At 36.5% G+C, this 14,021-nt stretch overlaps 1 protein-coding gene across 2 annotated transcripts in view; it reads left to right on the forward strand.

The window, feature by feature from the left end:
* The first annotated feature begins 2,000 nt into the window (after window positions 1–2,000).
* Window positions 2,001–14,021, forward strand: part of LOC143181732 (uncharacterized) — a 179,871-nt gene continuing 167,850 nt past the window's right edge. The window contains exon 1 of one of the 2 annotated variants that reach the window (XM_076382302.1): window positions 2,001–2,149. The gene's annotated coding sequence lies outside the window, so the exon portion shown is untranslated. Of the gene's footprint in view, window positions 2,150–2,340; window positions 2,358–14,021 lie in introns of those variants that run through there. The other variant, XM_076382312.1, reaches the window with a different exon arrangement.

Below are 14,021 nucleotides of genomic sequence, written 5' to 3' on the forward strand. Positions count from 1 at the left end.
ACTACTTGATCAAGTTCTTCTCAAAAAACAAATGACCAAAAAATCCAAACAGTTAACGTACGTACTTCAAATACAACAATTCCTGCCCAACTTTGCCAGAGCTTTCTTCTTAGAAACAGAAAGCTTCCAAACAGAAGAAACAAAGATTCCTTCTATATGAAAACAAGAAAGTGCCACGATTTCTCACCACAAGATTTACACGGTTCTCTAACAAAAGGCGAGGGCATACGCCAGGCTTCCAGAACTGTTGTTATAACTTCGTTTAATTGAACGCTACGGAGAAGGAACTTGTTTGCCGTAATATTTCAACGTCGAAAAACTTACTAAATGAAAAGCAGCCAAGACAAAATGAAGAGAATAGCCTGCGATGACAGGTGTCAGTAGCTATTACAGCAAAAATATATGCTTGCACGGTTGTGGACGTACACGTGCAAAAATTTAAGTCAAAATGCAGCACGCGAGAAAAAGGAGTGAGGATGATCTATATATTACGTGTCCAAAATATTTTTCCGCTTTATTTCCTTTCCACGTTACGGCACTGTTCCGAAAATACTGCGCACTTTTGTATGTTTAACTCTAAGATGGGATAATCTGGAAGAATTATTTTCCCCACGATGAATGGATTCTTTGCTTTTCCTCGAGGAAAATTTGTCCACCCATTTGTGTATAATATACGCTGGCTACTAGGGTTACTTTCGTCGTATGTTTTTTGACCTATATCAAGAAGGATTTAGAAGGTTCTCAGTACGTTTTATACTCTGTTCCTGCTGTAAAGCGTAAGTAGAGGTCTCGAGCTTTATTACAGGACGCACTTGAGTTACAGGATCTTGTACGTGATAGATTACAAAATTATTTTCTAAAAAAGCTAATTGATAAAATTTCTAAAGAAATTCTTTCTTTTTCCTTAGTCAAATTGCATTCATGTTAGAATTTATCTGTACATAATTTACATAAAAACTAAAATCACTTTGTGAACGAATGTATGTAGAAATTCGGAGAATTATGTAAACGAAAATTACACACGTATGTTATTAATGATATTAAATACCTCTTAAATAATTACGATTGAATGGAAGTGAACATTATTGGTTCAGTATTGCTCGTTTGGTATTAACGATCCGGAAGCGAATAGAGATGTAGACAAAATAAATAAATATATTGAGGAGATATAAACTTTCGAGTGCATACCAAATTTCGAGAGAAATCAACGTATTTCCCTCTGAAGCTCTTTTTACTTCCTCTGAGAGTCTTATAGTCTTCACAATTATATTAATTGCCTTCCTTTGCAGATACAGAAAATGGACAAAAGCCTTTATTCGTCTCCTTCTCTGATGAATAATAATAAGAAAAACTATAACAATGCTATATTCTAACAAAATCAACAGGCTGTTTGACATCACTTCCTTGACATCCTTAACGTAAACTATTATCATCTTGCTATCTTGACAATCTGCTCCAAGTAATTGAATTCTACCATAAAAAGTAAATTATTCCAAATAATCGATATAAACGCGATAATCGTTAACTATCGAGAAATATCCCTCTCCAGACCACTCTGCCATTTACAGAACCTCAAGGAACCATCAAGCTTGCTCTACTTTCCGCACGAAGCATGGCATTCCACGTTAACAGCACAGCCGTCAAGGGAAGTCAAGTATGGTCTATGTGCGTCGTTCAGCGAAATTCAAACGATCCCCGATCGAATTCTACTGACACAGAGGGAGTCTACGTGTAGGGCAGGAGTGAGCGCGTCGCACGAAGGGTTTCGTTTCGTCGAAATGAAAGGGGACAGCGGCGTAGTAACTGGTTCAGGTGTGGCAGGCCAGGCGAGGACGAAGGGGGCCGAGGGCTCAGGTGCTTGGGCAAAACGGGCTCGGGGGGGTTGGCGTCGGATAGGACGGATGAGCGGTGTCAAGGCGCAGGTGCACCATGGAGCTCCTGACGTCGGCGTCGGCGTCGTCGCGCGCCCCGCCGTCGACAGCCAACGTACGCGCGTTCCGCTACGCCACAGACCGCGGCAGGAGTCCAAAGGATCACGAGGTCCAATCGTAAAGTCAGTCGCCGGTAGCTCCTAGTCGCTCAACTGACTCTTGACATGAGCCTCGGTTCCCGCGCGTTCGTCAGCTAGGAGGGCTACTTCCGGATCAAGGTCAGTGACACACCGCCGTCATACAGCTACTCTAGTGCCCGTCACCGTCACCAATTGCTTCGACGATCTTTTCCACCGTGAACCTCTTGGTATCATTCCCCCTCGAGCAAGTGATGTTTAGTCAAGCTGACCTCGTGTAGTGCGGAAGAAGACTGTACGGGCCAGGCCTCTGAGCACCGATTCAAAGCTCCTCGATCCGGAAAGATAGGTAGGATCCAGTCATCGTAGCGAGTGATCGAAGCTCGTGAGCAAGTGAGCACCTGTCGAGCGTCTCGCGGGAAACGTTGGATAGAGTGAATCGTGTGTTGTTCTTCGGGTGATCAAGAAGAGAGACCGGAAGTGGATCCTGGATAATCGGGGTTCTGTGATAAGTTCGGAACTTCGGGGAGGGTTCCAGGTCCGATGCTGTTTTAAAGCCGATGAAATATCGCCTAGATGTAGTTTCAGTCAGTTTTCTTCGAGAGGACTTCGATGGGGGTGCCAATTTGTTCACGGGCCCGACGAATGGCAGACACCTGTTACTATGTTCGGGGAGAACTGGCCATTGGTAGAGTTGAAGCTCTTGGTGACGGGGTGGTGCAAGTTGTTGCATGGAAAGCTTAATTATAATGTGGATAGATGAGTGTAGATAGATCGATGAAATTATTTAAACTCATGAGAAGTTTATCTAATATTTGAAAGGCAGAATGTTCGAATTTGAAAAGCGTGAGTAACGGGACTAACTTCCTTTTTTTCTTAATATAATGAAACATCGATGTTTAATTTGCAATGTAATGTTGCTTTATGTCTCTTCCATTTTTTTGGAAAATACGTACTCTTATTTTTGTATTCTATCGGCGTTTTTACGTGCTCCTAGAACTGCGGAAGAAGTTGTAACATTTTTCAATATAAAATCGTTCGTCCCAGGAACAAGTTTCGTAAAAATGTCACGAGGGACGTTTGTGCACGTACTCGAGTCGCACGAAGGAGCACCAACGATTCCGAGCTGTTGGAAGTCCTACTGTGCAGAAGTTTAAAGAGTTGCCTAGCTGTGTCTCAGAAGAGCTCTTCTGAATTTCTTAAAACAAGGGTTATCGATCCTCGCAGCGGGTGCACAACACCCACACACTAAAGAATAAATCTTCGAGTTCTCGTCGAACGACTCTTCGCATAAATTTACATAAAATTATCTGAAATCTTTTCGTTTCTTCCCAGATATTATTTATCGCCATAGAAGGTTACTGGCAAAACTCAGCAAAGTAAACAGAAAAACGTTGTACTATTCGCCATTTTGATATACCTTCCTTTTCGAAAATTTCAAGGAATAGATTCCTCATATTCTCACACGTGAACGAACATTCATCTTATACTGATAGGGCGATCGCTGATAGGAAAGGAACGTAATCACTTGAAACGCGTTTGATTTCATAGCATATTCTAGTTGATCGATTCGTCAGTGTCAACGAATGTCTATTTCAAACCTTTCATGCGATCAGACAAGTTTCGAACGACCTGGCCAGGGGACTCTGGCAGAATGAGCACAATATCGATCGCAGCACGAAATTCACCGAGTTAACGTACGACGAACCGAAGAAACAATTTCCATCGCGTTGCGCGTAACAAGTGGCTCCGTTGTTCCGGTCGCGGGCCTTTCCGCCTCGTTCCCATTGTCCCCGATTTCCTTACGTTCCGAGGTGAATCGCCACAATAACCCAGCTATGCACCCACAGTATCGTCAACGGCTTAAATTATCTGAAATCGTCGTGCTATGACGTCGCGAGCAGACACTTTTTCAGTCGGCACACAATGGCGTGACCTATTGTCTGCGCCGCCATTGTCACGCGCCCCTAATCGCGCAATCACTACCAGAAAAGCGACTTTCGTACTCGTAGGATACCTCTTTCTTGTCCATGTTTGTGTAATATTTTGTTAGTTTGGAGTATGATGTTTGAAATAGGGTAGGAAGAGCAACAAATTTCCAGGGTATCGTGGAAATTAGATTCAGAACAAACAATCTTTGGTTAAAGTTGATACAAGTTTAATAATAAATTGTCGAGGATGGAGTCATTCAGAGAATAGTTAGGACTTTTTTAATGAATATCTATGACTATGTGACATGTCTGTAGCCTTGGGACTTTATAACTAATCCTGCAAGGTAAAATGAGTGATAAATCGATTTCCGTTAATTGCAATTTTAGAGGAAATTATTGGAATCTAAATAATATAAGAACATGATTGAAGAGTTTTGATAAGTTGGTATAGTATTAAGAAAAATATGTAGATTCGCTATTTTGGGGAGTTTCTTCAGTTGGACATCGCCTGTGCCACTTTAATAGAAGTTTCCTTTAAGTTTTAAATAATATACGGCATCATATCTTATTTTGCATGAATATGTAAGTAGGGTGTTCGGCAACTGGTGACAGAAATTTTAAGAGATGATCTTACATGTCAAAATAAGACAAACATCAAGGATGACAAAATTACGTTTGAAACTTAGTTTCAAAAACATCCAAATTTCACATGAAATTTGTCTGATTTGGAACTTATTCTACTGTCGGTGTGCATTAGATCAGACACAGGGGAGTCAGTAAAATAAGTTCCAAGTCAGACACGTTTCTCAACAATTAATGACTTGGAAACAAAGCCTGTAAAGCAATTTTATGTATCTTCAATGTCTTATTTTAGCATGTAGAATCATCCCTTAAAATTCGAAACATCTGTCGTCTAACATGCTGAATAATGTTTCTAAGTGATCAACAATAATTGTCTTGCAAGTGACATCATAGAAAATGTAAGAAAATAAATTATTGACTGTACCCATGATACTTTCAGTATAATCAAAATTAAATACTTAAAACTGACTAAAAACGAAAACTTTTCGAGATATTAGCGTTTAAAGTTCTCAACTTCAGTACTGTTTTATAGACTGTCTTCTTAAACCCTTATTTTCAGATGAACAAATTCTTTTGATGCCCTTTCCTCTCTGAAAATATAAATTCTATATCCTAAATTTCAATTACGGCCTTAAATCCAATTTTTTATAACGATATAACATTAAACTTTTACACTAGAGTGATCGTTAAACATACAGTAACTCTCACATATTCAGTCAACTCGTTATTGAAGCTTAAAAGCGTGTACTTTTATTCATGCTTTGTCATTCTGAATTTTTAATTGTTCTCGTTAATAACAACTCTCATGAACACCCCGTACTATCTCGATGAAATCATCAGTGTTTAACCCATTTTCGCAAACATATATCCCTGTCTTCAGTCAACGTTCACACGAACAAATGTCTGAATATAAATGCATATAGTCTGACAAATTTCAAAGATTCGCAATGGCGTCGGTGCGGCTCTAACGGATAGCACCCGAAGAATTATAGCACCTAGTGGAATTCAACGACATCCCCCTCGGTGGTTGTCTTCTCGCTTCTACTTGATACACACTCCGTCATGGCCGACGTACCGAATTTCCACTGATACGCCACGAAGCAAAAGCAGGGTGTGTCTGATCTCGAGTGTGGGTGTTAGCTCGTGGTTGTTTGTTTAATCCCCCTGGGGGGACATGTAACATGGCCACTTGCTGCTTTCCCTTCTATCAAGGTCTATTCCCTTCAAGGCACGACCCTTCCACGAATACGTTCGGCCGATGACTCGATGGTTTCATTTGTTTCCTTGGTGTGCTCATTCACTCTACTCTCCTAATACGTAATTCGACTTTTTTCCACTGCGCCGAAACTTTTCCTTGTTTGCTGCGTAGAACGTATCCTGCACCGTTTATTATCATTGTTCAGAAGTTTCCTTCCTTACTACTTCTAACGAATTTGATGATAAGAGTCAAGAAATAAGTATGCACAGTAATGTGCTTACATTGTCGTTGTTTCCTTGGGTTTTTGTTTTGTTTGTGTTCCTTCTGATTCGCGTAGCTATTTTAGTTGTATCCTATTCCCTTTTAAGCTTGCTTCCTTCTCGTTGGTTTCATATTCACGTGTTATCCTTCTGGTTAAGTTAGCGATAACCGGTGAAAAAGTGCTCAGAACCGTACAGGGTGACGTGTGTAGTTGGATCATTAAAATTCATTAGCCTTGGGAAAAATTTTGTATTATCTGGACAGATAATTCTACCTCGTGGGTAGAGGTGAACTTTTCCCTTTCATTTATTATATTCACATTCGTGCATCACATCCTCATAATTAATTTTCTGGCGAGGATGAAAGAACTATCTGAAAACTTGGAAATAAAGATTAACATTTTTATAAGCCCGTGGGTTTTCAGTTTATACCAATCTCTGTTTCCTGACAGATATCTTCTTTGGTGTGATATGTGATTGTGGATTTCATTTTATGTCTCCCGACTTTGGGGCCGCAAGTTTAAGGTGTTTCTGAGTTAACTCGACTTCAATAATTAAATATTTTTTATTGCAATATAATATCTACTTGTATAGGGGATCTATATTTTGGAGTTTTTGCACTTTTGCAAAAAACCTTATGGCCTATATTCCAATTTGCAAAGTATTAAATTTGTATATTTGAATAGATTCCTTCTTTCAAGTTTATTTATGATCATAATTTCTCACTATAATGCTTGCACTAGCTGAGAGTTTCTAAAATTAACAGAATTTGTCAAATGAGAACAATTCTACTACATGCATGTATATGTATATTCAATACTATAATTCTTTTACTGTAAAGTGATATCATATTTTAATTACAGAATTTTATAAATAAAAGTGCAAACAATTTAGGGTTTAAATCAATGGCTCGCGGGAAACCTCATATATAGATTACAAAAAGTGCAATTATTTTATCAAATTTGAATCTATAATCTCTACACGCAGTGTATAATCTTTCTCCCATCATTGATCTAGAACCTTTAACTCCCTTTATAGTTTTCCTTAAGGTCGACTTCTGTGATCCTAAGCGCAGTCACGATGTTTACTGCTCTTCACTGAAGGTATTTGCTCCCTTCTATAAACCAACGTAAACGCACCCTTGTCTCTTCGAGTTACGATCGATAACGTTATTATATTCTAGTCAACTTAGCAGCCTCTCAAAGCAATAACTTTGTGCTTGCAATATGCCCCAAAATTAAACAAGGAGATTTCTCCTAATTGTTGGTCCTGCTTTCATTTCAATCTTTATTTATGTATAGGATGTTAACAAAAATGTACAAATCTTTTCACAGTATTCAAATTTCAGAACTTGAAATATCAGAGTGTGGTCTAATTACTATAAAAATAATGAAACGTTGAAAAAAGTTGTTTAGAACACATAATTTTTCCTGTACAATGACTTCTAGTATCAGTAAAAAAAAGTTGCAAAAAATTAGAAATAAGAATTTTTCTAGAAACACACTATCGATCTTTAAGCATAAATTTACTAAAATTGCTTCAAGAATGTAAGCCTATCGCTGTTCACTATAAAATAACATACTTGCTTATTACACCTTAAGCAAATGCAACCTAAAAACTAAATTAGTACATAAATAATATTTATATTGTAAGACACTTCATCATATACCTATTCACAAAATAACCCACATCAGGCTAAAAGGACAAAGAAACATTCTTCTGTTCATCTCGCCCCTTCTATGCCAGCAGAAGCCCTTTTCCTCGTTTAGCCATCCACTCCCTCGCAAAAATGCACGAAACGGTGCGATAAAGGAGCTCGTTCTCTCGTTATGCCAGAATGCGTGCAGCCACGTCCGTAATCACGGCCCTCAATTTTCGTCGTCGTGAAAATACACCAAGGCCCGCGAAGGGAGGTGGGGGCCGTGTTACGCGTTATCAGATAACGATACTGTTCTATGGTTCCAGGGCACGTCATAATGCTTGAACCTTTAGGTACATTCGACGCGTACTACGCGCGAAATGTATAGACTCGTACAAGAACCAAGACAACAGGTTATATCTTCTCGTGGGATTGAGGAAATCCGATATTTTCACGATTTTGTTCTTATCGTTTATGATAACATGTTTCATGCATCCAAATGGGTTTCAGTGACAATTTTCGAAAGAAAGGTTTTTTATTATCATCCTTTCAGGTTACCAAAAAGGTTTTTATTTTTGTAATCTCTCTGTGCTATTTTGTGATTATTCTAAATTATTCTAAAATTTAAGTATGAATTAATTAGAAATTGTTTCGTTATGGTTTTTAGAAATAAAAAAGGAATTGGAGAATGGTAATGGTATTTCATGAGGAATTTTTGTTCAAACTATCGTTACGTACTATCACCTCGAGAATGTGTAGCAAGTGCAAATGCACGAAATGTCTCGTAAAGGTTATAATCTGTTGTAGAAACTTGAGTGTTAATCTGCAATCTAAGCCCGTCCCATTATGCCTGAGGTAATCTCAGCTACTTCGAAAGTTATCGCGATAAGCATCTGACATTATAAGATTCGTTCCTTGGAATAAATCATTATAGTTAATTTGAAGTACATTTAGGACACCGAAGTTATAGTTGGAACAAAGTTAACTATAACCACTGCTGATATATGTTCCGCTATACTTTCTTAGTTATTCCTATCTGTAGCTTCCTTATTGGAAGTGAGGGTCATCCTTGACCTACCAATTAATTTATTCCATTAGACTGCAGAGGTACATAAAAACATAAACTTTTCTTAAAACTAGTACATGGAAACGATGATTATGAGAGCTGATTTCTATGAATTTTTATCAAGGTTTATATAAAAAAATAAATTCTTGTTTGAAAATAAATTAGCACAAGTACTAGTTAAGTAAGATCATTTGGAGATAAGAATACAAATTATATTGCTCAATTAAACGTAATTTTCAAATAGCTGTACAGTAATTTCTTTGAACAAAGAGCTAAGCTCCCAAAGCAGCTATTTGTTGCGTAATCTTTAATCAAATAACTCGTCCTTTCAGATTTGGTTGAAATAAATTCCTCCTCAAATAATCTCACCAATAGTCAGAGATTATGTTTGAATACAACATAATGCTATTTTCTTTGGTTCCCGCAGGGAAGCTTATTTCATTTGTCACAATGATGGATTTGCTCCGATACGGTTGTTCCTCAAACAAAGTATTCGAACTTATTGCTAGAATTGCGTCAAGAATGAACTGCGTCAAGCTATTCAATAGAATTACAGTTTCTTACAATTTCACAACTTCACCTGTTACTTTATTTCAGACTATCAATAAATTTATAATGTCTCAGTAATTGTTGCTTTACTTCCAAATTATCTTCAAAATAGGAGCAAGAAATGAAAACATTTCAACTTATTTATCGCGATACTCTTCTCGCTTGATAAACATAAGTTATTTCCATTCGTTCGTGAAGCGATCTCAAAGAGGGACAGTATGCCTTGCTGAATTAATTGCTCCAAGCACTTCATGTCCCGCTGAATATTTCCTTTACGAAAGGAGAAACGTCTCCCCTGAGATTCTTAACTAGCGTTTCACGAATGCAAAGTTCCTCGAGGTGTGGGAAAAAGCGAACTTCAACTTCAACACGTTTTACATAACGTGACCCCGGAGGATCACTAGACAATTATTAATTTCGAGGCAGAGTCGAGTTGCGTTGATAAAAATTAATGAAACAAGTTTTGCTATCTATCTAAAAAACGCTTTAACCGCTAGAAATTATTAGAATTTATCTTCAGGATATATGTATGTGTCCTTCACATTAATCTTCTCTATCCCAAAATCATTTGTATCATAACTTCGAAAAGATCTGAGCAGGAATTACTTGGAGCAAAAAATAGAGTTTAATTAAGAAGCCACGAGAATAAGATGACAGCTAATATTAGGTATGAGAACTGTAATTTAAGTATCCATCAAATAAAATAGCTATAACCTTCAATTCCTACAGTTCATTTTATTCAAATATCTGAGCCTGATGAAATTGACCTAAGTGAATCTGAAAAATGAGGGTTATTTGTCTTCTGGTGGATATAATTTTTAATTTAAAGAGTTCTGTGTCTTCACTTTGATCGATTAAACTTTGCCACTTAAAGGTGCTTCCGCTTTTAAAGTGTTAAATGAAACGTATTAAAGGGCTTCTCACTCAATTAGATACTTTAAATGACACGTCGGTCATAGAGAAAGTTTCTTCCCCAGAAGTCTGTCTACATTTGGCTCGTGAATGGCCATCTAATATAGATGTACAAGCGTCTAATTACAGTTATAATTTTCACTCTAGGATTCCAGTTTCGTGTAACATCTCTACCAAATTTTTTTGCCCCTTCAATACGAGTAATTTAGATTTTCACATTTCTAAATATTCAATTATTCACAGCTCCAAATATTTAAATTAAAAAGATATTAAATATTCCAATATAAAAATATTTCCAAACTATTAAAAAATACATGAAAAATTTTATCTAATATTTAAATATTCAAATGTTAAAAATTGTCGATTATTTCTACTCTCAAATATTAAAACTAAAGAACATGTTAAATATTTCAGTACTCGAGCTTTCATGCATTTAAGTATGAAAGTACTATTTAAATTCTCAAATTCTGAAAATCATTTTATTTGTTTTAATTCCTCTATTCATTACCTGAAACAGAATTCTCCTCTCCAACTTTTTCACGCGCACATCGGAAAAACGTAACTACAATCGAGTATATCTATATTCTGGGTTTAATTAAAAATTTTAATCAAAAACGCGTTGGGCCAAACCGTTAAAGGAGAATATCAATTATTAAAATCAGCAAATCTGTTTAATAGAAAAATAGCTATTTTGAATCTCATACGAGACAGAATATTCTGATATTTCTGTTTAGATATGGAATTCGTGTGACACGAACATTCAATTACGCAAAATTAAATGCTTCCAGAACCGTGGCCGACTCGTTATAATATTAATGTACCAACATAATTGCTCGAGACTTGTGGAGGCAAAAATGCGAAATGTTTCTGCTTTAGAAAGGAAAATAAAGGGAAAATTTCATCTTGCTGCGAATACTTTCCCGCAGAAATAACGTGGCTGACATATGATGAAGGAGAGAGAACTATATTCAAATCCTTCATTGGTCTCCTGTCTGAGGTGATTGCTCGACTGTTAGGAACATGTTATTCTTACGGAGGTTCATTGAAAATTACATCCCAGAATAATTTTTCGCTGGATTTGGTATTTCCTTTTCACAGGACGTTCTATTATTATTAATGATTTCGGGGGACAAAGATGAAGCATAAACTTCAGTACAATTGTAAGAATAATCTTAAAAAAACGGGGTAGGTAGATCTTAAAGTTACTGGTTGTAAATATCCTTATTTGTTAAAGATAAAGTTCCTTGAATCCAATCGTGTTTTTCAGAGATACAAATGTTAGCTCGTAGACTCGAATCAAGGCAAAAACTTATGTCACGTTGCCTTACAGACACAGAAATATCTAGATCATTAGAATCACCGAGCATTTACGTAACAGTTAATTGGAGTACCCGTAGTCTCATCTCTGAAGACATCTCCGCGTCTTCCTGTAGCTTTGATTCCTATGCGAAATCTCTATGACGTTTCATATTCGTATGCACTTTCGACGCCAGACTAGAATCAAGATCATCTCGATCGTATGGGGAATAGAACGCCCCTTTCGTTTCTGAGAAGTTCCAACACTATCGTTCCAAGTTTCTTTCCTCTTTCACTGACAAATCCCAAATGTAAATGCGCAAACGGAGCGAGAACCCGATGACGTACAAAAATGGAACTGGGAAGAGGAACGCAGGCTCGAAACGTAAACTTTTCTTACGTTGACATTTTGTTCATTATTGATAATTCCACCAACTCGCGAATCTCGTTATTTTGTACTACGCGCCTGGACTCGTTTACAGTGCATTCGGGACGCAGAGAAAACTTCTTCGACAGTAAAGTTTGCGTGAAAACGGACTCTTCCAGGTGACAGTGGTAGAAACTTCAGGATTTCGAGGGAAATTTTGCTAGAACAGTTGTGACCCTGTTATTTGACCCCGGGCAAGTGGATAATTATACTGTGTGTGCGTCCCACTTGGGAACTGGAATTCAAATAATTATTACTAAAAAAATAAAAGGTTCATGAAAGGATATAAAAATTATATGGATGCAGCAGGGATTATAATTACATATTACATATATTAAAAATGCATTTTAAAAGTGAAAACGGTTAATAAAAAAAGTTTCTTAAGGGATACACTATCGTACATAAGTACTTGGACACTTTCAGCTTATTGGAAGTTCATGAAATACCTACACTTTCTTATTTATACTAACTGCTATCAAATAATGTTATTCTCATCAGTATTTATATAATCGTCTGAGATGAGATTTGTGGCTAACACTATGTCATAGAATTTAACTTGTATTTTACATATTGCAATAACGTGAAAGTGTTCGAATACTTATTCACAGTGTACAATGTAGTAGCGTACAAATGTCATCTGTCTGACTATTAGTGACATACAAAAATGAAATTAAATTCATTTGTTCACACAAGAAGACAGCTGAGATGATTAGTCAATTGTTAAATATGCATGTGATCGAAGGTAAAGTGGATGTTAATAAAAGAGAACAAGTTAATAATATAATAAAATTGTGTAGGTAATGTTGAAAATTAAATCGTATATTCTAACGTACACTACCTAACGTGAAAAGTAAGAATTTCGTATGACTTACGCAGTGAAGTTAGGATATCTTATGTTACCGAAAAGTGATAGCGAAGTTTGTTCCACAAATTTCGACTTCCCAGCGAAGGAAATTTCAACTCTCTTTGCGTAAGCCGACTTCGACGAAAACTTTTCACAGAATGAATCAAGTTTCAACACGGAAATAACCTCTAACAAGCTTCTTCCATTTCTCATCGAAATTCATATCTTCACTGAAGTCTTTTAATGATTACGATGTAGTTCTTCAACATTGTATGGTTGTTAGTAACTGAACTCAAACAGACTTGCTAAATTTCTAATAAAAAAAAATCCTTAACAAACTCCTTTCAACTTTCATTGAAATATGTTTATTTTAACCTTTTAGCAGAAACTTATCCTTCGATTCTTCAACATCATGTCTAATGACTAAACCTAACTAAAGAGCCCAAAGTTCCAACGTCAAAGTAACCCCTAACAAACTTCATCCAATTCTCATCGAAATTCATAGGTACACATCTCCGCCGAAACCTTATCGTACGAAAACCTACTTCTCCTAGCTTAACCCTTAGTTAACGATACAAAGTTTGACAGACTACGCGTGATACATTCCTTATCTTTGTCATACCGCAAATTGTGCTCTTTACGTAACTGTGGAAGACTCTTTAATAAGGACTCGTAATCAGGTAGTACATAAATTTGTAATATTAATTTTTAGAGCGCTATACTGTTCTTCCTGATGAGTTTGTTAAATGTTTTATATAGTTTAGGTCCTCATCTGACGCCTCGAATAATAACTCAATATCTAAAAAAGTGACTTTTAACTAGTTTGGAACACACACAGTTGTAATTACAGTTGGCAAAATTGCCAAAGTGTACGTAGCTTCATTATGACATAGAGAAATTGCATGAAGACTTTACTGCAACCGTAAAACAACAAACGTAGAGATTAATTACTGTGATATTATTAACATTAACGCTAAATTTACTGAGATGTTATTTTTTATAAAAACGTTTATTGGTTCCTAGTGTGTTAAAGTTGTTTCATTGAACTTTACACTATCATCATTTAATGTTCCAATTCCTACTTCATGAATTTCTCATAAAAGACAAATATGAAAACATTGATGAAATAGCGCACACCTATTTTATGTACTGTATCTTATTTCTGTATGAAAACTAACGTCATATTAATTTTACAAATATTTAATGCTAATATGTTTCAAAGGATCATTTGTATTTCTCTAAAAACTCAATTCAGTAATGCTTTAATAGCAGCATCACAATCATGTTAAAATTAATGTGGTAAAACTAG

The sequence above is a fragment of the Calliopsis andreniformis genome, chromosome 1, assembly GCF_051401765.1.
Source record: "Calliopsis andreniformis isolate RMS-2024a chromosome 1, iyCalAndr_principal, whole genome shotgun sequence".
NCBI classification, from domain to species: Eukaryota; Metazoa; Arthropoda; class Insecta; order Hymenoptera; family Andrenidae; genus Calliopsis; species Calliopsis andreniformis.